Raw genomic sequence first — 27,670 nt, 5'->3', positions numbered from 1 at the left:
GCCCAAGTCGGAGAACTTTGAGCACGCTGCAGAGTGCTTCTAAAAGAGATCTGACTTGCGGATGAGCTGATCTATAGACTGATCACCTATCGATTCTTCTCCCCGTCACCGAGCGCAATCCCAGACGTACCCTATTCCCGCCGGCTTGATTTGTAGACGGATGAGCTAGCCTGAGCCTTATCAGCTGGAACAACTGACATAGTTGTTCAGACGACTGGACCGTTTTCGTCGCAACCACAAGCGACGTAAGTAAAGTTTTACAACCATTAAGCTTTCTCGGCCTCTCTATTCACCATCCCGCCTGACGAACAAGCAATTATTAGATCACCTCGAGTCGGCTTTGGCCATCCGAGACATGGCAACGAGGATGGGATCTAAGGGCACGGTGATAGAGAAGAACCTAATCGAGTGCTGCCCCTGGCGCACCGGGACCCACCACGTAGAGAATGCCAACGATCTATGGGTGCATATTGCTTACCACCAGGCAGTAGAAGGGGATGAAAGAAATATTGATGGTTACTTCTCTGTAAAGAGAGAAGAAGCCGTAGTGAAGGAATGGAGAACTAAGCTATCCCTTGGGGAGTTCGGATGTATAATGGGGAGCGACCGGGTCTATTATCGACCCCCAGAGGAAACCTCGACCATATCCTTAGCCGGGGTGAAAGCGCGGAAGGCAGAGAAGCTGACCCCCACTCAAGAGTTCGCTCAATGCATCCGATACTTAAGGGAAGGAGGGGAACCCACCCCCACGGACTGGTTCAACTGTCCGGATTTGGTGCCTGAGTCGCGGAGCCATGAGCTCCTCGTTCAGCTCCGGGAGGATTTGGAAACTAAGGGCCGTCATGTGCCGAGATGGGGTCTAACTAAATGGAAGAAGGGAAAAATGATGAATGTGCTGTTCCGTACAGTAGCGGGTCTACTAAGGGAATACGCAAATTTAGAGGCACAGATGCATACGGCAGGTAAGGAGTCGCTGGAGCGGACAGCAAAGAGCTCCGGAGCGACGCTTATCAATAGTGCTGGCCGCATGATGCCGCTGGCAGAAAATGGCGCCAAAAGAAGCACGAGCTATCCAGGAAACCCGGAAAGGAGGGGCGGAGCTTCAGAAGACCTGGCGGGGATCCGCCTAGCGCCTCCGCCCCCAGAGGTGACGTTGTTCCCAACGGCCCCACCTCCTTGCCATGGGAAGGGGGCAATGGGAGGAGGGATGTACCCAACGCTCCCAGATGAAGAATTTAACTCTTCCTCTACCGCAGCTCACCCGATAGCTGTGATGAAGCATATTGCAGATGGAGATTGTGCTACGCGTACCACTGTTATCTCACGCACACGCACCCGACCAGAAATTCAAGAACTTTGCAAGGAAGCAAAAATAAAACCAGAAGAAACCTTGGCCATGTGGTTAGGACGATTAATAGTGGAATTTGGATCTGACACCTTAGACAAAGAAGAAGTGAGTGCCTTGACCCGACAAGTGGCATGGAGCGGAGGGCGGGCTACCGACTTGAATGTGGTCACAGATAGTGCGCACTGGCCCATCCTGCTCCCAGCGCTCGTAGTGGGACAGGTAACCCACAAATTTCACACCTGGCACGAAGGTCGTCCACAGAAGGCTACTGCAGAGCAACTCCTCCTGGCTATAGTTCGGGTGGCATATCTCTCATGGAGCCCGAGAACAAATCCAATGGGACTAACAGCCGTGCAACACAAAGAGAGATGGGCTCATCGCCACCTATCGGACCCAGGGGCAATTCCAACGCCCCTGGAAGCTATAGATGCCTGAGTGGAGGTATACGGAGGAGCAAATGCCGTTACACTCTGACTCTTTTTGAACCCAATGGCAGGTCAACCAGTGGGAAATCTCTTAGGCCATCTCCCACGTCAACAAGCAGTTATGAAGCAAGGTGAAGAAGCTTCTGATAATATAAGGGACCGACCTTCGGCATACCCAGCTGAAACACTGAGACCTAGACGCCAAGAGTATACCCCCCAGCAAGAGCCATGGTGGTCACCTCCAAGAACCCCGAAGGAAAGAACTACAAAGGAAAGGAACATGTTTGGTTTTCTTCTCTCCCGCTCCGGACTTACAAAGACTCAGTTACGAATTTTGGGAGAAAGAGGCCAGTCTCGTATGGCCAAAGCATTAGGATTCAGATGATTCAAGGACCCATCAAAAAACGAGTAATGGCCGGCGGCTCTGCAGGCGGCCTTCTCCAGTTCAAGCCTGACCCAACTGATTCTCGACCATACGCCGAACTCACTGTTTACATCCCTACCAATCCGAATGACCAACAACAAGCATTCTTCCTTCTCGATACTGGAGCTCAAACCAATGTGATTACCTCAATGATACCTCATCAAAAGACCACCAAAACGATCAAGGTACAAGGGCTTAACACTATCGCCGTCACAACAAAGGTCAAATTTTGGGTCCAAGGCCACCGATACCCCGTAGGGGGCTGTCCTAGGGGGCATCAACATTTTAGGGATCCCGGGGATAAGAGCGCTTGACCTTAAAGAACAAGTGCTATGGGCATTACCCATTATTATCCCAGAACAGGATTGGCATCGACCAACGCTTCGTAACACCTCCACCTGGCGATATCGACCAATCCCAACTAAGGGTCCTCTAAAACAGTCCCTTACCGACCTTCTGCGGCGACTCGAGTGACGAGGCTGTATTAAGACCGTAACAGTCAGCACCTACCTGTCATCAGGATGGGGAGTTGCGAAACCTGGAAAGCCTAATGAAGCCCGGTTGGTTGTGGACTATAGAGAAGTCAACAAAAGGTGTCAGGTACTTCAACAACCTAATCCTTCTACTCTGCCACAATGTATGTTTGAGATGGCACAATTTCAATGAAATAAGTGGGTTGGAGTCACATTGGATCTAAAAAATATGTTCTTTTTCATCCCGATAACTGATCCGGAAGGAATACTAAATATGTGTATTGATGGCATTATGTACAGGTGGACAGTCTGTCCACAAGGATATCGTAACGCTCCATCACTAGCCACTGGTGCCATGAATAACACCCTAAAGAATTTTCAAGCTTCATACTCTCTACCCCCGGAGAAGGAATTAAAAATTTGGAGTTATGTCGATGATATTGCCATCATGGGTCACAATAGTTCCGTAGTTACTAGTATAGTCAATCAACTAGTCGCTCACCTTCAGAGTGAGGGATGGACGATCAACGAGGAAAAGTCCTGTTTACATCCTGTAGATGACATTACGTTCCTTGGTACTCGATACATTGGTTCCATCCGCCACGGAATTTCGCATGAGGGTCCTAACATCGATTCATTAAAAACATTCCTCCCTGTTACTAAGAGGCACTTTCAACAGCTTTTGGGTCATTTGAATTGGTATCAGCATTATATTGGACCTAGTAATTTAGCACTTCTCACTAAATTGCAGCAACAGATCCGTAATAAATCCCGAAGGTCCACTCCTTGGACAAAAAAAGATCAGCAGAACCTGCTTCGCCTGCTAGCCACGGTTAAAGATACACAACTTCATGCCATCAATCTGGGTGAGTCACTAACCGTAACCCTCGGGTTCACCACCAACCACGTGTGGGCTGTCGCACATAACCCTCACAATGAGCTAGTATATACAGCCCATAAGACGCTTCAAGCGGCACAACATCGATATGGAGCTGTAGGAAAAATCCTCCTAGCCGAACAACTGGTGGAGCCATTAGCAAGGGGGCATGGGACGCGCTCCCGGTGCCACGTTGTTACCCTTGCTGGATGCGGAGAGAGTTGACCCACATTTTCAGGGGGAATCTAAGACCTGGAATACGCTAGTGCTTACCCACCATTACAACTGGCATTGTTGGAGGTTGGAAGACACAGTACCTGATCCAAGCCCAGAAGATGAGGAGAAGGTCCCTACATTGTATGGAACTTCTGCCCCGGCATGGATGGCCTCAGATGGAACCTCCCGACATGGCGGAGGCTATGGGTATTATTGCAAAGCTTGTAACGATAGGGAAATATTTCAAGCTGACCCAGATGATAATTCGGCCCAAAAATGTGAATTATTAGGATTCCTTAAGGTACTAGAACATTGTCTGACACATCATAACGATACGCTCCCCGTTCCAATTATCGCAATTGATTCACAATACATTTATAAAATTCTTATGGGTACAGCTTTTCCCTCTGAAAATTTGAATGATTGGCAAGATATTTGGGAAACGTTAACCAAATTTGTATGCCTCCCGTTGGTTAGGCACACTAAGTCCCATCGTCCAGATACTGATCCAGTACATGAAGTAATTGATAAGCTCTTAGAAGATCCACTCCAAACTGACATAGTCTTGCCTATCACATCTACCTCCGGTCCCGAAGTAAATCCGTTCCTTGCGTGGCTTCATGAAAATTGGGGTCACCTGGGACCACGAGCTTGCCATCAATGTTGGTGCCGAACCCTTACGGAGCCGGCCTCATACGGAGCTCAGCGTGATTGGGAAAAGGTAGCTCAGGCCTGTGAGATATGTGCTAAAGAAAAGTGCCATAGAACCAAGCACCAACTTGGAGCTTCGATTCTTCACAGTTTCAAGCAGGAAAAGTTTGGCAGGTAGATCTGCTAGGACCCCTCCCAGGGTCTAAGCCGCCAAACAAAGGATTAGTTGTTGTCGACTTGGGAACAAGAAAGTTACAGGTTATCCCCCTACGAAAAAGCAATGCCACTGCTGTCATTTCTGCTTTGACTGCTGTATTTGCTACCTGGCAACCCCCTCATGAGATTCAATCTGATGGGGGACCCCCGTTTAACTCAAACACTCTGGACAAATTCGCTCGTCTGCATAATGTAGCCTGGCATCTTCATCTGCCGTACCACCTGCAGTCCAACGGTGTTGTGGAAAGACACATAGGCCTGTACAAAGAACAACTTCGCCTCAGGGGAGGAGGGACGTTTAAAAACTGGACTAAATTCAATCATGATGTTCTCATTTCACTAAACACTGCTAAACCGTTATGGGACGAAGCTAATATCCAGAAACCTCCACCATGGGAACCCAAGTTCCAGCCAGTCGAGTTAGTGTGGATCTCAATACCGCACCCCCATCAATCTCATCCACAAGTTCATAAAGGAACAGTTCAATGATCAGGACAATATCCTAATACCTATTCTGTCCAATTAGAAGAAAAGCCTGATCGTCCTCCTATTATCGTTCATCACAACTGGATGACCCGCCGTTCCAACGTTCCCCCAGTATCCTTACAGTAAATCCAATTATGAGTCTTTTGTTTTGTGTTGTTGTTTTCTTTTTTCACAGATCTAACCCCAGAAAAGTAGTAATCCACAACCGCCCAATTGTGAGATTCATCAAGCACCAGACTGCAGTTTGTTTGAATCAATAGAGTGATGGTTGTGAAGGAGACGCTGAGACGGCGAACGTCTATCCGCTCAGGACTTGCTATAACACTATTTTCTCATTTTATTAAGCATTTTATTGACATTGTCTGTTAATAGGAGAGGACGGACTGACTACCAGATGAAGGAAGTCCCAAGCAGATGTTCTCCAATCAGACGATGATCAACAGTTGTTGTTATATGTTCAGAATTATTGCATTTTGTAACTTGTTGAAAAGGCCGGTCTATCAAGTTGTTTGTTTTTATATATATATATATATATATATATATATATATATATATATATATATATATAGGTTGTTAAAGCTTTGCCTGGTCAGTAAATCCTGAAACAAAGATGCCGTATGATGTGCTCATGTGTCTAAAATTCCAGTTGTGCCATCGGCAAGGGGACATGTCACAACCCAGTGATTTTGGTGCCTCGGCACAGTGGAATTTTCCCGCCACATGAGAGCCTCTTGCAAAGTAAAGGTTTTCTGTTGCAGCAGAAAACCCCCGGTGCAAGAGAGTTCCCGCCATTCGAATGCAAATTTGAGTCCCGCTATTGGCCAGCTCTAAATTATTCCTATGTGGCGGCTAGTAATTGGCTTGCTAGCCGTTTAAAATTTCACGCAACTTCCGCCCAAGTCGGAGAACTTTGAGCACGCTGCAGAGTGCTTCTAAAAGAGATCTGACTTGCGGCTGAGCTGATCGATAGACTGATCACCTATCGATTCTTCTCCCCGTCACCGAGCACAATCCCAAACATACCCTATTCCCGCCGGCTTGATTTGTAGACGGATGAGCTAGCCTGAGCCTTATCAGCTGGAACAACTGACAGTTGTTCAGACGACCGGACCGTTTTTGTCGCAACCACAAGCGACGCAAGTAAAGTTTTACAACCATTAAGCTTTCTCGGCCTCTCTATTTACCAGCCCACCCGACGAACGAGCAATTATTAGATCACCTCGAGTTGGCTCTGGCCGTCCGAGATACCTCAGTTAAAATCCTGGAGGAAAGATCCATTAGTAGGTACTGAACAACATGGTAAACATGAGTGCAGCCTCAAATGAGAAATTTCCTTAATGTCTGACTGTTGGAAGATGCAGAGAGACTGAAGCAGGGACTGGAGCAAAGGATAAATATGCCCTGGTTACCTCCCCCTCTCAGCATACACTTTCTTCCACCATGTGAAACAGGAAAGTGGACTAGGTGGACATGTGGTCTGACCCAGTAATCTTCAAGTGCTTTGTAAGAATTGGTATTTATATTTACCCATTTCACATACGTGAAACCCAAGGAGAAATGTTTAAGATACATGTCCTAAAATAGAATACAACTTTGGATGTCTCTGAGGACTCCAGTTTCTCCACCCATAGCTAGTGTCCTAGCCCTAGTGTAATCATATTCAAAAGGTAACATTAATACCTGAAATGCTATATGCCTCCATATAACATACAATGTATGAAGAAGGCAAAAATATCACAGCACATCCAAGCGGCACTTCTGTTTTTGTTGTCAGAAAATTGGTTATACTCTTTGATTATCACCCAGGGTTCTTACTGAAGATATAAATGGACAGCCTTGACAATGACACCCTTGCTATTTATTCACTTCTTAAAATGATAACAGTTCTTCTAGGTGTCAGCTGGTACACTTTCCTTAGTTCAGCTAAATGGGAATCTCTTTCCCTCAGGAAAACTTAAAAATGAATGTATTTTTAGTGTGCATTTATATATGGTATCTGTCAGACTCTGGATGAGATTCTGGGCTGTACTCTGGATGAGATTCTGGATTATACAAGTGTATAATCTGTTCTGCTTTTAGTATAAAATTAGTGTTTAAATTACCCAAACACTTGATGTATAGCAATAAGCATACATTGTTACAATATACTTGTTTTTTAGGTTTTACTTGCCTAACATTTTCTCAGCCAGAATGAGGAGGACATCAAATTATCATTGTACCAAACTATCCTAAACTGCTCCAGGGAATGGAGAGGTCCCGAGCACTATAACTGCTGTACTGGAAGAATTCTCCCTGTGCTATATACAGAACTCTTTTAGCTTTTCAACACCTTCTGGGCCATTTGGAGGCAGAAAGGGACTCAATAAGTGAATGGATCCTACCCATTACATGTACCTCTTATGTGTGCACTTAGAAACTTTAAATACAAAGAAGGAAGATGTTACATATCGCTCTTTAAGATAGTCGCCCTAAGACCTCAAACACTTGTTGGGGCTTCAGCCTTCCTGCCTTTGGGCCCTTTTTCCTTTGGCTGATCTCTCGGCCCAGGTCCACTGTCTTGAACTTCAGCTCCTGGGCCTTGGCCCTTTGAATCCTTTCCCAGAGCAACTCTTGGGCTGCAGAATGCCCCAGGCACCCTGTTATGGGCCTCCAAAACTCCCACATAGCTACAACCCAAACCTCCAGTTAAACATAAACACAAAATATCAACCCAAATGGTTCCAACCCAAATGGGTCTCTGCCTATTCTTGACCCCTTACCTAAGGGGCTGGCTTGTTTTCCCAGCCTTTCGGGTATCTCACCCAGCTTGCCTCACTCCTTCCCTCAGTTAGTTTTATTTAGAGTTGCTTACCTTGTGACAGCCAATGTCAGACTGCCCACTCCATGTCCAGAGACTGGGTTTCTATGCACCCAAGTCTAGCCACTTTTCAGTCATCTGATCCAAATCGCTACCCCCAACACCCAGGTGCTGTTGATTCCCTCATCAGCCATCTGGCTTTCTGCAGCCTGCAGCTCAATTTACACAGGTGATTCGTGCCCACTTCCCCTTGTCATTTAGGCTTTCTGCAATATGCCTCAGCTACACACCCTTTTCTCTTCTGGTAACACAGGCAGGAGATCCCTGTTACAGATACATCTTAAACATTATCTGAAAAGAATGAAGAAGAAGGAGTAGATTACCATGGGTAAAATAGCAAGATCCACACTGATAAAGCTGTGTGAATAAGGTATTCTTCACTTAATAGGATGAACCAAAAAAAAAAAGAAAAGGAAAAAATGTTCGGGTCAAACTGAGATGGAACTTACCTGAAAATCTAATCAATATATTTTTAGAGGTATCGGGGAATATTTTACACCTACTGAAGAACTGAGGAGAGTTCTGTAATATTTTCAGGCCACCTCCAGAGATTTCATTAATTTCCTGAAGTCAGATATCAGCTGAGGTTGGGTCATGTGTCCAGGGAAATCCAAGGAACTTTTGCAATTGGATAATGAGCTCGTTATCTCTGAGCCAAAGAGAAACACGTGGGCATGGGGTTCATTCTCTGCTTGCTGCTGTTGCTGGGGGGAGACTTTTTGGGTGCAAGGTTAGCTGTTAAAACCTTGCAAAGAACCCCCACCCCCAAGTGGTATATAACTATTTTTTCTCAATCCGCCTCATTAAAACCTTACCAGACAACATGTCTTCTTCCCTGTCATGACGCCTGCTAGCATCAGGACAGGGAGAAAGGCATGTTGCTGGGTGAGGTTTTATTGTCAGTGAATGAGAAGTAATATTTAGATAATTAAATAATAAATTGGAACAGAGATTTAAAGTGAACAAACAAGAATAACTTTTATTATAAAGAGAAACAATGAAGAGCAACAATAAACAAACATGTAAGTTATAAAAATAAAGAGATTCAATATAATTCAATATAAGGCAGCAATGACAAGACCTTATACAAAGAACACAAACACAACAACAAATTACCTATTCTTCCTAATGGATGAAATCCCAAGGTGAGGGGGCACTCATAGAAATTGGACAGAACCAGTCTGCGGTTGCACCAACCCAGTACCAGGTTCAGGATTTCATGTGCTTGTTGATGTGGCTAGGACATAAGTTCAGTAGTTCACCAGATGCAGCATGTTCTTCATGGAGTCCACAGAGCGCATGCGCAAGAGTTTTATTTACTGTGCTGATGAGGCAATGCTTTGAGTGCAACAAGAGTTAACCATCTCCAAATTGAAACAGAACAAAGTCTTTGACAACACTGTAGCAACCAATTCCTTACTATACATAGGTTTTGGACAAACTGAAGTATGCATTTAATGGCCACATCTACAGTATGCTCTTGAATGCCTCTCTGCTGATCTATTGTGCAGAGAGAAGACAGGCCCCTTATGTTGCATCTGTGCTACTGCTACTCTCTGGTGGACAGATCCCCAACAGAGGGCATATGAGCTGGAGGTCTTCCGCTCCAATATGAGTTCACTTTAAGCTGCCTACGTTCTCTACCATGTATAGCGGGTTGTCACTTTGCATAACACAGTCTTTATTTACCTGGGCAAACTTGTCCCACAGGGCACAGTATAAACCAGTAATCAGCAAACAGCAGAGGCATAGCCAACAAAAGCTTAACTCACAGCCTAGGGTCTTTTCCCTGAGAGGGAAAACTTGGCTCTATGCTGCTTTCTCAGCTCTTCCCTCTCTCTGGAGCAGGTTCTCTGGCTTACTGCTGTAGCCTATGGCTCCACAATACTCATGTATCTCAAATCATCTGGTCTTTTCCCAGACACTAGGAAAGTCCCTGGTTCAGTATTGCAGCTGTTATCCATAGTTGCCTCCCACCCCCCGCCTTCCCTCTCCTTCACCCCTTTTCCCTCTCCCTCCTATCACAAATTCTCTGATAAACCACCCAAATCTGTGATTAAAATAAAAGGCCCTCCACAGGCCCACAGCCCTGCTGGTGCCCCTCACTCCCCCCCACAGTCCCCTGCCCCAGCAGGAGATGATGGCTGCTGCACTAGAGCAGAGCATGGAGCCTGGTTTCCCCCCACTTACTGCCTGCTGCGGGCTCGGGCAAGGGTGGGGCCAGCTCCCCGCCACAAGTGCACTCCCAGGGTGTGGGGAGCACGTGCCCCTGAGATCTATGCATGGGGCAGGCATGGCTGCATGCTGCCAGCTATGGGCTTGGACTGCTGGCCCTGCTACCCTCCCCCGGGGCCAACGTGTGTGACCAGGCACTGCAGCCCAGCGTGTGTAACCTGGCACTGCCAGGAAAAGTGGAGCCATACAGGAAAGCTGCTTGCAGCAGGGAGCTCTGCGCTGCCCTGGTGACATCCTCTGCCCACAGGGTTGCAGTGAGGGGCACAACCCCGTTCCACTGCCCTCGTTGCAGCCACATGCACAGAGGACACAGCACGAGGGCAACACAGAGTTCACAGCTGCAAGCAGCTCTCCTGCATGGCTCCACTGTTCCCTGCAGCACCAGGTCACACATGCCAGCTGTGGAGGTCCCAGGGGAGGACAGCAGGGTGGGATCCTGAGCCCACAGTGGGCAGCACACACCTGTGCCCACCCTGTGCACAGATCTGGGGGTGCAAAGGTTCCCCCTGCCCCCCAGGAGTTCATGCCATGGTGGGAAGCCAGCCCCACTCCCTCCACCCCCGCAAACAATCCACCCATGGCCCCATCCTGCTCTCTTCTGGGGCCCTGCAGCTGCACATTGTGGCCCCAGGCCCCAAGCCCCACACACTGCCCAGCTGGGCAGCAGTCCCAGCCCAAGCCCTGCCCAACTCCCCCCCCCCCACCACCACCACATCTCCCTTTGGAGGCCTCAATCCCCGCCCCTGCCCCCCGACACACACACACACACACACACACACACACACACACACACACACTCTTACCTACAGGATCTGCCTAGTGGCTGTGTTCAGAAGGGTTGTTGCAAAATTGCAAATTTCATGGGTTTCTCAGCTAAAATGAGAAATCTGTGTTTTACTGCGGTAAGGGAGGAAATCCACATTTTACTCCATTTTTCCATGGGAAATGGAAAACCCAGATCCCTGGTAATCAATAAATTGCTAGTGATGAAGAAGCTCAATAAAGGTATGATGCTTGAGACTATTTGCTGTTCTCTATTCCACATAGAATATCATTGAGGATCACCCTGTGTCTTTGAGACAGGCCAGTGGAGCTAAGGAAGTTTTAGACACTTATCAACAATTGACATGGGAATCACAGTAATTGTTGATTGAAATTATGACTGAATCCATACCAGCCTACTGACAAATGTAATATCAGCCACACTGCAAACATGATGTGGGTGAAAATTATAGAGGGAAATATAGATCAAGCCATTCTTAATATTACAACCATGCAGTATTGAACATTCAGCCTAATTCCCTGTTGATCTGTCTACAACAGCAGGTTCATAGGGTTTATTGAAGTATTCTATTTAATTCTGTTAGGTAAATGATCTGGCAAAGGCTTTAGCATGAATTGTTTCTATAATGCATGTTATTTAACTTAACTGCATAGACCCATGAGATGCGTGGGGAGAGTCGGAAATAGGAACAGATAAGTCAAATCATCTTGTGTAACTGCAATGTGAAAATGGTGTCTTCTCCAGATGCTTCATTGCTCCAAATCAGCATTTCATTACCTATGCAACACATCTGCAGCTGTCCCAAAAGATTTCCAAATGGATCATAATTTGGCTGTAAAAGGTCAGTTTAAGCTCACTAGACCTTTAATACAGAATCTTATACCTCTAATTTATTAAAATGAAGGCAACGTCTGGTGGAAAATAACTCTTTGTTCCCAGGTGGAATAAGAGCAGCTCAATAACCTCCACAGATACAGAGCCATTTGGCAGTTGAAAAGTGGTGTTGACACAGCTGCAGACCCTGGCAGTCAAGCCAATTTTGCATAGCGCCTTTCCTTTTTCTTCCTGAAAGATCCAGAGAGAAGTTTTGGGCAATTCCTCATCTGTCCAGAGGAATATCTTGTGTGGGATGTCCCAAGGCTTTTTCACTACCTTGTTCAATATGTACATGATAGTGTTAGGAAAGAAAATGAGGTGATTTTGGCTGTGGTATCAAATGAATTCAAATGTGATGAGCAAAAGCACATCTTATCCTGTGTTTGTCTGGAATCAAGATTTGAACAAGGACAAACCAGCTGAAACATAACACACATAACTTTGGTGGAAGGAAAGAATGGGAAGTAACAGTTAAATTCACATCGGCTCCTTTGGCTACCAAGGTGTCTAACTGTATACTTAGCTTCCCTATACAGTCAAAACTTTTTGTGATCTTGACTATAACGCGTGCCTCAAAAAGTACCCCTGTATTTCTGGATGGACAAATACTAACAGTTGGTCTTTTGGCACTACTGAAAATTTTTAATGACAAAAATTCAGCACCACAAACAGATTGAAAAATAATTTAATAAGACAGAGAGTACTGCTACATTTAGAGGGCTGATGCCTTGTGACTTACTAGAATATTGAAACACTTTGGTAGACCACTACAAATGCTTTTTAACCTATTGATATGAAGCAGATATACTGCCCTTTTTTCAAGAAAACTAGATGAAAAGTAGCCCTAAAAAAACAACTATACTTAGCATGGTACAATAATCTTTTTTTAAATTAATTTTAGTTAGGAAAGATTTGAATTATAGTAGGGAGTGATCTACTATGTATGCTGTTAAATTATGAAAGAAGATTCTGATGAAGTCTGGTCTTTTCCAAACCATATTTACAAAAGAGCTGTTAGCCTCAGCTTTACAATTGCTTGAAAACTTTCTAAATTTTTCATTTTCTATTACTTGTTACTAGTGAGAAGCAGTTTCTAGAAGCACCTTCAGAATCCACTCCCACTGTGACAACTGGGGATGGTGTTCCAGCATCTTGATCTGTTGAAAAAGAGAAGTTTATTAAATTGGCTTTAGTGAAAGCTACTGTAAGAAATGTACAATAATTAAATGGAAAGAAATCCTTCCTCCTACATTTGAGGCTTGGCTGATGAATTATCCACCTGCAACCTACTGGAAAAAAAAATATTAGAATAATGTGCAGAAAACAAATTTCTATGAAGGGAATTGGAGAGCTTCTAGAACTACGTGGTCCCCATTTTCAAAAAGGGGAGGAAGGAGGACCCGGGCAACTATAGGCCAGTCAGTCTCACCTCCATCCTTGGTAAAGTCTTTGAAAAAATTATCAAGGCTCACATTTGTGAGAGCCCGGCAGGGCAGATTATGCTGAGGGGAAACCAGCACGGGTTTGTGGCGGGCAGATCGTGCCTGACCAACCTAGTCTCTTTCTATGACCAGGTTATGAAACGCCTGGACACAGGAGGAGGGGTGGATGGCGTATACTTAGACTTCAGAGCCCCAGCCCTCGATAGGTAGCCTACCTCTGCCCCATGCACAAGTCTGGGGTGTGCATGCCCCCCATGCCTCTCCTGGAGGTGTGCGCAGCAGCAGGGAGACATGCACCCCTGCGCCTCTGGATAAGACTGCCGCGGCTCTGTTGCATGACCTGCCCTGGCCCTGGGACCCCATTCACCCAAGCCTCTGCCTCAACTCCCTCCCATATTGTGGGGGCCTCAATCTGTGCCTCTTCCCCTTTCCTACCTCCCTGCCCCTTCCCTTCCACAGACTTACCAGCTAGGTGCTTTCTACATGTGCCAGAAGAAAAAAATCCTGAGACCTGAAGGTTCTATCCCAAGATCATGAGTCAGAGTTAATTTTACTTGGAAATCACAAAACTGTGGGGAGAAGTGGACAAGCCAGAGGACAGGGAACAGCTGCAAGCAGACCTGGATAGGTTGGACAAGTGGGCAGAAAACAACAGGATGCAGTTCAACAAGGAGAAATGCAAAGTGCTGCACCTAGGAAGGAAAAATGTCCAGCACACCTACAGCCTAGGGAATGACCTGCTGGGTGGCACAGAGGTGGAAAGGGATCTTGGAGTCCTAGTGGACTCCAAGATGAACATGAGCCGGCAGTGTGACGAAGCCATCAGAAAAGCCAATGGCACTTTATCGTGCATCAGCAGATGCATGACGAATATGTCCAGGGAGGTGATACTTCCCCTCTATAGGGCGCTGGTCAGACCGCAGTTGGAGTACTGCGTGCAATTCTGGGCGCCACACTTCAAGAAGGATGCGGATAACCTGGAGAGGGTCCAGAGAAGGGCTACTCGTATGGTCAAGGGCCTGCAGACCAAGCCCTACGAGGAGAGACTAGAGAAACTGGATCTTTTCAGCCTCCGCAAGAGAAGGTTGAGAGGCGACCTTGTGGCTGCCTTTAAGTTCATCACGGGGGCACAGAAGGGAATTGGTAAGTATTTATTCACCAAGGCGCCCCCGGGGGTTACAAGAAACAATGGCCACAAGCTAGCAGAGAGCAGATTTAGATTGGACATTAGGAAGAACTTCTTCACAGTTGGAGTGGCCAAGGTCTGGAACGGGCTCCCAAGGGAGGTGGTGCTCTCCCCTACCCTGGGGGTCTTCAAGAGGAGGTTAGATGAGTATCTAGCTGGGGTCATCTAGACCCAGCACTCTTTCCTGCCAGGCAGGGGGTCGGACTCAATGATCTATTGAGGTCCCTTCCGACCCTAACATCTATGAATCTATGAATCTATACTCCGTGGGTGTAGAAACTAATAATTTGCCCTATATAAAGGGCATCCAGGCTACCAGCTTTTTTTAATCATTATTTGGAATGTTTTTTCTACCATTCAGTTTGACTCCCCTCATTTTTTACCCTAAATCAAATTCTCTTGTTATATTTCTTATACCTTAAGAAAATGTTAGGCAAGTAAAACCTAAAAAAACAAGTATATTGTAACAATGTATGCTTATTGCTATACATCAAGTGTTTTGGTAATTTAAACACTAATTTTATACTATTGGTAGAACAGATTATACATTTGTTACACAGTAAAGATTACTTGTAAAGGGAAAAAAAGGACCTTGATAAAACTGGCATGACTGATATGCTTCAGTTGACAATATCTGTTTATGGTATTAGTCAAGCATTTGGCACCACAGTAACCTTCCTCAGGTCTCTAGAGGAGAGGTACTGTGGGAGGGTACTGTGGTAACCAAAAGCTTGTCTAAGTCTATCCCAAACACAAAGTTGGTCCAATGAAAGAAATCACCCATAAAAGCCCTTTCTTTTTTAAATCATCTGAAAACACAGCCCCCCCCCCCCCCCCCCCATTAATTCATTTGGAGTTCCTAGAATTTGCTTTCTAGTTTTTAAGCAATTAAAATGCACACATTCAAGCTTTTCACCTTATAATCACAAGGGCTGAACAATTACAATTTAAAATAGGAAATCAAGTTTCCCAGGTACATACAACAGGCTAATAATGAGCCCTTCAGTCTAGCAGCCAAAGGTGTACAGATTCAATGGCTGGAATCCTGTGGTCCAGCCAGATAAAATAGTTGTAAAGTTCTCTTCTGGCCTTATAATCTATGACTCTTGATTTTATGAAGGCTGGTTACACAAGAATTTTCTCCAGTATTTTTGATTTACTCTAGATTCAGAGGCACAAAAGATGGAAACAAAACTTTGCTGCTAACAAACACTGTTTTGAATCATATAAGAAGTACTTGGAGTGCAACTAAGGCCCCTGGCACATATTACACTTAAGACATGATTAAGCAGTTAATTGTGTCTTAAGTTGTTACCCAGCTGCACATTAAAGCAATTAATGATGGGATAAAACAAGGAATAAGCCACCAAGTTATCACAGAAAATGGAAGTTATCACAAAAAAAGCCATAACTTTATGGCTAGTTCCTTTCATGCCTTTAATTGAACATGTGGCCATGTGGAGTCCTAGCTGAGGGGGCATACCATGTGCCCCCATGGCTTGAAGCCCCATCTGCTGATGGGGCTCCCAACTGCAGGAGCTTGTTACTGGCTGGTGCAGGGAGAACCCAAGACCATGATGGGATCTGATGCTGGACCCCATGCATGTGTGGCATGGCAGAAAATATGATTGTGGGGATCCCACACCAGATCCCATTGTGCTTTTACTTGCACATCAGCCAGGGGCCTAATTTATTGATTTACCTAGCACCACATAGTAGCAGACATAATGCTATGACACCCTTTGAGATAAATCTGGAAACTGCAGACACCAGAATGTTTGTAAAGGGATTCAGTCCACTTTTTAAAGTAATGTGAAATGAAAAGATTATTTCAGATATAAAATGAACTCCTGAGTGGTCTCTTTAGATTAAAAAAATAAATGGGTCAAATTTTCAAGGATACCTAAGTTCCACTGACCTTCAATTGAACACAGGCACTTGAATCACTTGGGTACTTTAGAAAATATTACTCTAAGAACATAACCCATCATATTCTAGCTACAGGCATCATATGCTAACAAACTATTACATTGCTTTACTTCAGTCAAATATGCACAGATAGCTCCTTACACCAAGTCTGTTTGAAAACAGAATCGAGTCAGAGTACCAAAACTCCTTATTTCAGAAATCAGTTCAGTTTCCTTAATAGCAGTCATGATCTGATATATCCTAGTGAATATCCTATACATCTGCCTGCCTTACGGTAGTGGTTGCTGAGGAGTCCATTGCTTCTAAAACTGAACAAAGAATTTCAGTGGAAGAATGGAATAGGAAAAACATATCTTACTTTCCTATAAACTTCATTCTTTCAAGTAGAAAAGTGTAATTTGACCTTGAAAGGGGAGATAAGAGACTCATTATCACTCAGATATTAAATAACTTTCTAAAATATATGTTTTCATCTAGCTTTGGTCCCCACTGTTCTCTCTCTAAAGCATGAAAGGGGCTTGCCTCTTGAGAATTGACAGGGCACATTCCCATGAGTGGAAATGTCTGTTCCCTCGGGACAACTAGCAGCAACACATTTGCACTGCTGCTACTTGTCCCTGGGGAATGCCCCTGCATCTATGCTCTGGCACACAGTGAGTTGCCCCAGTTGGGGTAGGAGAGGCTGGGGCCAGCAACTGGGCTAGCTCAAGCAGCCTTACCTAGAGTCCTGGGGGCCTCCCAAGGCTGCAGCAGTGACAATCTGGGCATGCGGAGCCTGGACAGCAGCTGGAGCATGGCTCTAGCAGCCAGTCTCCAGTTTCAGGTAGCACATGCTGCTGCCATATGTACCACCCCACTTTTTTTAGTGTGGGTTTTTTTAACACCAGGATCTTCTAGTGTCAAAAACCCCATCACACTGCTAATTAGCAGTGAGGTGAATGCCTGTACATCTGGCATCTGTGGTTTGCAGCACTGCAGACAGCAATGCCACAAACTGCATGTGTGTAATCATCTGAATGTGAGCACACACTTCACTTTAATTGGGTTCAACATAGGGGTATTTAAGGGTTCCTTCTCACCTTAAATGCTATTAAGCTGCAGTGTGGGTCAGACATTTTCTGAACGAGGTACTGCATTCAATACTGAGTTTTAGGGCTCTCCTGACATCAAGAGTTCATTAGCCTTTTTTTTTTTACATGTTATAGAGTCATAATAAATAGTGCAGGAAGGGATCTCAGGGGATCATCAAGCCTATTCCTTTTCACCAAGGCAGGATCAACTCAACTTAAACCGTTCCAGACAGATATTTATCTAACCTGCACCTCAAATGATAGAGATCCCACAGCTTCCCTAGGAAATCTGCTCCAGTGCTTAACTATCTTTTCCAGTAACAAATAATGTCCTAACACTGACCTAAATCTCCTCTGTTACAATGTAAGCCTGTTACTCCTTGTCCTATCCCCAGTGGACATGGAAAACCATTAATTACCTTGCTCTTTTTACTGATCCTTTACATATTTGAAGATTGTCATCATATCTCTATTCAATCCTTTCTTCTCTAACCAAGCTCAATTCTTTAAAAAAAAACAAAAAATGAGGAAAAATAACTTATTTTAACTGGATTTATTTTGGAATATCGGTTGTGTTTTGACTTCAAGCTCCCCAGAAGCGCAATACTACACTGATGGAAACCAGAACAACATTTAAACATCTATATTCTAATGACACTTCCAACAAGAGATAAAAAAGATCATTTGTTGGTGCAATTAATACAAAATCTATGTTGGAAGATCAAGTTTTCCTCATTGAAGTAGAGTTGAGAGGCTGGGTTCTTCTAAAATATCTCATGTCTGGATCAGAAGACAATCCTGTGCTGGCTTCTCATCTTTAATCAGCCTGGAAGTGGTTACTCCTTGGATTTTAATTTAAGATTTTAAGACCACATTAAGATTCATAGACTCATAGATGCTAGGGTTGGAAGGGACCTCAACAGATCATTGAGTCTGACCCCCTACCTAGGCAGGAAAGAGTGCTGGGGTCAGATGACCCCAGCCAGATGCCTATCTAGCCTTCTCTTAAAGACCCCCAAGGCAGGGGAGAGCACCACATCCCTTGGAAGCCCATTCCAAATTTTGGCCATCCTTACCGTGAAGACAATTTTTTCCTGATATCTAGCCTAAATCTGCTCTTTGTCATTTTGTGGCCATTGTTCCTTGCTGCCCCAAGAGGCACCCTGGTGAACAGAGCATCTCTAATCCCTTGCTGTGTCTCCTTAATGAATTTGTAGGCGGCCACAAGATCACCTCTCAGCCTTCTTTTACAGAGGCTGAAGAGGTCCAGGTTCCTCAGTCTCTCCTCATAGGGCTTGTCCTGTAAGCCCCTAACCATATGAGTGGCACTCCTCTGGACCTTCTTGAGTCTATCAACATCCTTCTTAAAGTACGGTGCCCAAAACTGGACGCAGTACTCCAACTGTGGTCTGACCAATGTCTCATAGAGGGGAAGTATCACCTCCTTAGTTCTATTTGTCATGCATCTGCTGATGCATGATAAAGTGTGGTTAGCTTTGCTGATGATTTCATCACACTGACGACTCACGTTCATCTTGGAGTCCACTATGACTCCAAGATCCCTTTCCACTTCTGTGCTACTAAGAGGCTCACTTCCTAGCCAGTAGGTAAGCTGGATATTTTTGCACCCTAGGTGCAGCGCTCAGCACTTGAACTTGTTGTACTGAATCCTATTGTGTACTGCCCACTTTTTAACCTGTCCAGGTCTGCCTGCAATGTTCCCTACCCTCTGGAGTGTGTACTTCACCCCACAATTTAGTATCGTCCACAAACTTGGACAGAGTACACTTCACGCCCACATCCAAGTCACTGATGAAGATATTGAAAAGTACAGGTCAAGGACCGAACCCTGCAGGACCCCACTACCCACATCCTTCCAGGTCTATACCGAACCATCTACTACCATTCTCTGGGTGCAACCGCTAAGCCAATTTGCCACCCACCATACCAGAGCATGTAAACTTCTATGTCACAGCCTCTTAATTTATTTATGAGAATTGGATGAGATACCAAGAAAATCAAAGAAAATGACATCCACCTCTATTCCTGCATCTAAGCATTTTGTGACCCCGTCATAAAATGAAACCAGATTGGTCAGGCATGACCTACCTCCTACAAATCCATGCTGGTTTCCCTGCTGCATCATTTTTCCCACTGGACTCCAACAAACATGATCCTTCATAATCTTTTCAAATACCCTTCCAATGATGGAGGTGAGACTGACTGGGTCATCCGGGCCTGCTGACTTGAACACATCCAGTCCTTGCAAGTGACTCTGCACCAAGTCAGCATCGACAGTTGGTGGGCTGGTGTCCCTCTAATGCCCATCAAGAATCCATTAGGAGACTTATTTTGACTCCTGGTTCAGGAACACCGAGGCAAAAAACGAATTGAATAGCTCAGCCTTATCCCCCCTGTCTGTCACTAATTGCTCCTTCTTGTTCAGTAGGGGTCCTATGCTGCCCTGCACCTTCCTTTTACTCCCTACATACTGTAACCCGGGCAATACTCCAAGATGTACCCCCTTTCCAATTGAAGGGATCAGAGCAGGTACACAAGCGCTGTGGGAGGTGTAGGGACCCTCCTTCCCCTATAGAGCAGAACCAGACCACCAATGGGGACTTAACCATATAACTTTTAATGAGAAAACAGTAGTGGGAACATAACATTCATAAACCAGGGGGTGTAAGGGACACTACAATGCCCCAAGGGACATTCAATAAAGGTTAGGCACTTACAGCCATACACATATTCATCCAGTTGACAAAAGACAGGTTTAACAAAATATAAAACACAAACAGCACAACAAACAATACCGGTTGGTGAAATATAAAATGCACAAAATACAAAATGTCAAATAACAAGAAATATAGGGCCCAGGTACCTGGGGGGGGGGGGGGGGGAGAGGGAAAACACAATGATCCCCTTTCACTGCAACAAAAAAATTTCTCTGTCACTTCACTCACCCCAATTCACCCCAGCCAGCACTTGAACTCAGATCTCTCATATGGTAGGCAGAAACTCTACCACACGGCCACCACTGCTAGTACTACTCCAAACTGCTAGGGGTTTTGACTTTCCAGGAGCCCCTGCCTCATGTTGAGCTTCCTGACCTCTTGCTGGAGCTGGGGAACCTCTCCTGCTGGTTGCAGCCTCTTGTAGAGGGATCCTGGAGCCCAGCGGGGAGCCTCTCCTGCCAGCCACACACTGTGCCGCTGAGGGTCCTACTGCTGCCTGCAGGTCCCACTCCTTCAGGTTCTTCTGGGGCAACTGCTCCCACCCCGCTGGAGAGCTTTTGCCAGCTCTTTGAATCTCCTTCCTCATGGTCCCTTGTTGCTCTGTCTTGAGTCAGCTGTGCTGCCCTTTTTATTCCCCTCCAGGTGACCCAAGGGGCCAATCAGGGGACATGGAGGGTGAGTCTCTGGGGCCTGATTGGTGAAGAAAGGGAATCCAAAGCCCTCTAATCATCTTTTGCACTTTCAAAACCCCTGGGCCAAATCATTAGCAGCTAGCCCATCACAATACCTAAAAAAGATTTTTTGTTATCTTTAATTTGTGTTGCCAACCTCAGCTCTGTAGTTGCTTTGGGTTTTCTAACTGCCTCCCTGCAAGTGCAGGCCAAGTAGATATACTCCTCTTTGGCAGCTTCCCCCTGCTTCCATTGCATATATGTCTTCTTTTTAGCCCTTAGGCTCCCCTGGATTTCCCTGTCTAGCCAAGAAAGTTTTTTGGCTTCTTTCCCCCTTTTCCCTCATACTGGGATAGTCTCCCTCTGTGCCCGAAGGATCACTTCCTTTAGAAACACCCATCCTTCCTGAACTCCCAACTTGCCAATACTTTTATCCTGCAGTGTATCATTGACTACACTCCTAAGCACACTGAAGTTAGTCTTCCTAAAGTCAAGCACTTCCACCCTACTAGTTATCTTACCCATCCTACACCGTGTGGTGAATTTGATTGATTGATGGTCACTGTCCTCAAGGAGACCACGAATCTGCAGCTCCCCTATCAGGTCCTCCCCCATAGCCAACACCAAGTCCAGTAAGGCATTCCCCCTAATTGGACTGTATACCTCCTATGTTAGGTGAAGGTCCTGCATGCAGTTTAAGAACCTACGTGAATGGTTGGATTTGGCTGACTGCTCCTCCCAGCAGATGTCAGGGTAGTTTAGGTCCCTCATGACAACCATGTCCCTAGTCTGTACAGCCTCTAAGAGCTGCCTCAAGAATTCCAAGTCTAGCTTTTCCTCTTGATGTGGTGGTCTGTAGCAGACCCCCACCACCAAGTCCGTTTCCCCTCGACCTCCATATATGCTAACCCACAATGCCTCAACTTTCTCCTCCTCTGATCCCATATTGAATAAAGTACATGTATAATGCTATGTACATAGAGAGCAACCCTGCCCCCTTTCCTCCCTACTCTGTCCCTTCTGCACAACCTGTAGCCCTCAATGTGTACTGCCTGATCATGGGTAGGGTCCCATCAGGTTTCCATTAGCCCCACTAAATCAAAGTTACTGTCTGCAAGCAGGAGTGTGAGTTCTTCTTGCTTGTTCCCCATGCTCCTAGCATTAGTATAGAGGCACTTGAGCCTTCCATATGGTGCCTTCCATGCCCCCCCATTCTGATGCCCAAAGAGTCCCTTGGTACTTACCTGGGGTGTACTGCAGCATGTCTTGCAGTTGTGTGGTTGACTTCTTTGACACAGATGACATGATGCCTACTGTGACCACTGACCAGGAAGATTGATGAGAAGACCACCTGCACCCCTGCCTTCCTAAGCCTGGTCCCCACAGTCCTGTAGTCACTAATGATATGGTCTGGACTACTCCTGGCAGCATCATTTGTTCCCACATGGATGAGGACCATGGGATAGTTGTCAGAGGACCAGATGAGGTCAGCAATTCTCACCAGGATGTGCCTGATCCTGGCTCCGGGCAGACAGCCGACCCTCTGTTCCTCTCAGCAAGGAGTCATCCCCAACGATGACGCAGTGTATCTTCTTCTGTTTACCTGGCTGGCCCTCAGTTGACTCGTGATGGCAGCAGGGCCCTCCAGTGCACTTTCCCCCACTGCACACATCTCCAGTGCAGTCAGGGCCTCATATTTGTTCCCCAACTGCACCAGGGGAGCTGTCTCTGCGGCGAGAGGTCTGGACCCCGAGGCGACTGTCCTCCACTCACCAGCATCCGCTTCAGGGCATTCCCTCACAGATTCTCCATCAGGTGTCTTGTCCTGCATAGAATGAAAGTAGCCCTCAGTCTCTTCTTCAGTTGCCCTGATCCCCTGCAGCCTGCTCACTTCTGCCTAGAATTCCCTCACCTGCCCCTCCAGTGCCTCAATCTGGGCACATGTGCGACAGGCAAGGGAACCCCCAGCCCCACGCTACCCCCAGGCCTCAGAGGTCCCGCCAGGCAACCCCCAAAGACAGGGGGACAGGGCACTGCCATCCAAGGGGTTCATCTGGGTCGAGGCCCCATAGGAGCTCCAGGCCAGAAGTAGCAGCAGGGCAGGGGCCCTGGCTGTGCTCCATGTCACCAGCCCCATAGTGGCCCCCTCCTCATTCACTTATCTGAAGTCTCTATAAGATGCTCCCATGTACTCCTGTCCACGCCTGGCCTGCAAACCGCTCCCCTGTTTTACTGTAAAAATTCCAAAACCAAAATATACTTTACTTTTGCCTTGACTAGACCCATCCATGCTGATGACTTCATGCTTTACCTATAACCCAGGCCTCTGATGAAATTTGAGATACTTTCTCAAGACTAAAATGTGTTACATTATATATTTATAGGATATAAAATCACCTATTTAAATTGGCATCCCTTAAATATCACATTGTAAGATTTAATTTCTCTGGCCTCTGGCATGTTGGCTGGAAAGCACCTAGAGGAGGTCTAATTAAATGAGTGTTATTTGTCACCTACATTGGCTAAGAAAACCAGGACCTTCTTGAACAATGTGGGGTCATCCAACTTCCTTTTGTGTCTCCTGTTTGGTTGGCTTTTTTAGCAGAGTTCTGGAGAATGCTGTGAAATAGAAAAGACAGCCATACTGTTGGCCATGGGAGAAAGCACATGGTCATAGAGAGCAACAGTCAATTAATTTCTTCATCTGGAATGCAGCTTTGGTAACTTTCCTGGATTCTGAATGCAAATAGATAGGCATGTGGCTCAGGGCCTCACTTTCCCCTTGGAGACTTTTGACAGTAAAAATATAAATCTCCCAGATAATCTTATAGTGCATAAATAATTGCTATGAATTATTCCTTTCTTATGTGTAGTATTTGTAGAATGCAAGATATATTCTCTTTCTTCTTCCGACAGAAATAAAGACTAGATGTTTATTGTACAGCTGAATGTCTGTATTTCGTATCTTGTTGATAAAAGCCACTGGAAGTGCTGTAAGATATAACTAGTACTTCTTGGATGATAAGGACTAGAGTTAAAGTTATTAGGATTTACCTGATTTCTCTGAATTTGAGCCAACTAATACTGTATTGGAGGTCAATTCTTCTTATAAATGTTAAATGAAACTGATCCCAGATTGAACACCCTGTTCACAGACCCAGTATTAAAAATATGAAGTGGCTGCAAATAATAAAAAATGGAAATTTTTCAAAAAAACCCTCAACTGGACCTGGGTTTTTGTTCCCCAGGGTTTGGGGAAATATTGGATTTTTTAAAAGTGAAAATAAATGTTTATGTGAACTTTTTATCTCAGAATAGACAGTGAAAGAAGTATATGTATAATAATAATAATTTATATGTAAGTGCAGGAATAATAATATAATCATATATATAATAATCTATATAATTCATATATGATATAACTATATATATAATTATATTTTATATACAATTTATATATATATATATATATATATATATATATATATATATATATAAAATTATATTGTTATTCCTGCACTTCAGTTCTTCAGAATGATTTCTACTAACTAATAAATATATCAAATATAGATACTTATAGTACTAGGCTCCCATATACTAGGTATATGTAATCCCCTGAGGCATGTTACTACAGACTGTAGAGAGGAGAGGATGCTGCCATCTTTCCTAGAGAAGAGGAGTGAATATAGAGCTGTGTCTTGTGTGTGGCTGCTTGTCTACCTTTTGTGTCCTCTGTCCTTACAGTAGATTACAATGCAAAGACCAGATGAACAGGAGTAGGTGCCACCTGGTAGGTGCTGTCTCTCTTGCCTGCCCCCAGGCAACAACCCTCTCACCACACGACCGTTATCTTTCCTCAGTGGTTTAAAAGGTCAATACCATCTGCCTTGCAAGGGAACAGTCTCCTGCCTGCCTGTCCCTGAAGGAGGCTTGAAGGAGAATCTTAAGGGACTGAAATGAATCCTGCCTCTGAGTCCAAACCGAGATCCACAGGAGGAACCAGTTGCACCCAACACAGTGTAGCTGGTGTTTTTTCTTCTTCTTTTCTAATAGAATGTCCAAATACATCCACAAATATGTGAAACGTCCTGCAAAAACTTCCATGAGTGGAGATGCAGGTCAAGAAGTGTCACTGATAACATTTGAACTTGCAACAAATATTTTCAATCCAGAAATCCTTCTGTTTTTATAACATCACTATTTGAAAATACTGTACACTTGAGTTCAACTTTTCAATCACCAGATACATAACAGGCATCACAACCAACTATATTCCAACCGCAATGCCACTTATAAACAAAATTATACTTAAATATCAACCAAAAAAATGACTAAGTTCTTGCAAGAGCCATACTTCAGCCACACTATTATCTGACACTAAAAATAGTTTATTTTTAGACAGCGTCTAATTTATTAAAATCACTATACCAGTTACCCAGTGGATATTCTTGAGCAAGTTGCTTCTACAATCTGAATATGAGTTTGAAATTTAAACAGAGCAAGGCAAAATATCAATGAATCACTTTCCCTAGCAAATACTTACAAATAGGTGGACAAATATACAGGAAGGAAGGAATCTTCAACATTGTGTTAACAACACAACAAGATTTTTACAAAAGTATTGAAACAGGAAAGTAAATATTCAGCATCAACGTGAATCTTTCAGAAATCATTGTGGATCTTTCAGAAATGGATTCTGATTGCAGAAGCCACAATGAAAATACAGGCTAAGGTAGAATTTCTAAGATAATATTAGTAATTAAACTGTTTAAATTTTATTATACTTGATTACTGGATGCGTAATTTTACTTAAAAGTTAACCTTAATCTACACAGGATGGTAATGCACCATTAGAGTCTGGCACATGTTTAGATATATACCAATATTTCCTGTTGGTCCTTAACACTGTGCTAACTACATTATAATAAATATATATCATATATTAAAATATATATTATATTTTTTCATGTATGTGTTCATTTTCCAAGCTTTCTTCTGTATCTACATTATATATCAGATCTCTGTTTTAGTACTGTTTTTAAGCCCAGCTGATTTAGCTTTCTCTTTTTGTTTACTAGTCAACACTATTGATATTTTCTGTTTTTAACATTTTAAATTATTTTCTATTTGAGGGATATGAACAAGAGTACACCAAAGTACCTTAGTGTGCAGCTCGATCTCCTACACTATCCATACTAGTCAATATTGAAATGCAAAGAGGTCCTTTCAGCTCTCCACCAGCCCATGCACCGAAAGGCTGGACTCCTGTCTCGTGCAGGGTTGGAGACCCGCTCTGCCTCATGCAGTTGCCACGGTCCCTTCAGCTCTCCACCAGCTCCATGCACCGCTCTGCGCACTGAAGGGGCTGGGCTCCTGCCTTATGCAGGGTTGGGGACCCACACTACCTTGTGCAGCCACCAGGGTCCCATCTGCCCTCCAGACCCTCCAAGCACCGACCCGTGCACCATCGCCACACACTTCCTGTGGCAGCTGGGATGCAGCTGCCTGCCGCTTCTCCCTGGGCACACTGGCTTTTTATACCTTCCAGAGGCTCCGCCCCTGGGTTGGGAGCAGACCAATAGGAAAGCCTGAGGGGTTAGTTCCCCGTGAGGCAAGCCTCTCTCCTACCGCAAGCCTGCCCCACTGAGATAAGATAAGCTGTGTGCCCCCGCCTGGCCTCAAACATCTTGTCCCAGGCAGCTTTGGTCCAGATAGATGATGGTGTCCGCCTTGTTCTCCCGGGTGGCCCGTCGAGTAGATGTTTGCTCTCGACGTGGTCATCCCCTATCTCACCTGCCACGACTTTGAATCTTAATACAGTACGGGGCTGAGACTACTTGGATTCCCCCGAGGGTGCACTGTCTCTCTGGCGGTCTTCTGCGAGGCTCCACCTCCCCTCTACCTTGCCCTTATACCCAGCCTGGCGGGTCACTGCTGTTCTTGTGGCCAAACTCCCAAACGACGGGCCCCTCGTGTCTCCCCACTTTTCATGCCTGCTGACTTTCCTTAATGTTAACCCCAATCCTGAGGCTCACACCACAATCGGGCCTCCCCCTGTGCCCTGATATTCAACCCCTCCAGAAGTGGGAAACACAAACTAGATCACAACAAAACCCCAAAAGAAAAGAGCATTCCTGACACACCCAGAGGTACCCCTCTGTACCCACATCTGGCCCCTAAGGCCCAATCACACAAAACCCGCTCCCCCTGACTTTTATGGGGCTATCCTAGGCTCCACACATGGTCGTGGGATCCTGTGGCCTTCCATGGGCTCCCTCTCCCTCGCTGCTCTGGCTCCTATGTCTTTGGGCCCCCTGAGGCCCTCCACCGTCCCACCTGGTCAGATGCTGGGTAGTGGGTCAGCACCTCCCCTTCCTCCATGGTGCCCGCTGGAATTAGGGTCCCTCCGGGCTCTTCCATCCTGTTCTTCTGGTCTTCACATGGGAGCTCCTGCTCCTAGTGCAGTGTCGTCTTCGCCGCAGCCAGCAGCTTCTGGCTTGCAGCACAAGGAGCCGGATCCTTCCCTGCTGGGGAACACCGCTTCTGGCCCCGTTGGCTCTGTTCGGAGCTTGATGGAGACCACACCGGCTGGGGTTTCTGCTGGCGTCTGTCCCCCTGCCTCTTTGCTGGCTGCCCGCTTTATTTCCGCCGACTGGTGATCACCGCTGATGTCACCAGCCGGTTGCAGCTGTATGAAGGCGCAGCTGATGATTCGCGCAGGCTCCTCCCGGTGTTCCAGCTTCGCCGCGGGTCTCGCTGCAGGTGA

The sequence above is a fragment of the Alligator mississippiensis genome, chromosome 5 (genome assembly GCF_030867095.1).
Source record: "Alligator mississippiensis isolate rAllMis1 chromosome 5, rAllMis1, whole genome shotgun sequence".
Taxonomy (NCBI): Eukaryota; Metazoa; Chordata; order Crocodylia; family Alligatoridae; genus Alligator; species Alligator mississippiensis.
The sequence above is the reverse complement of the archived record's forward strand: the minus strand, read 5'-3'. Positions refer to the sequence as shown.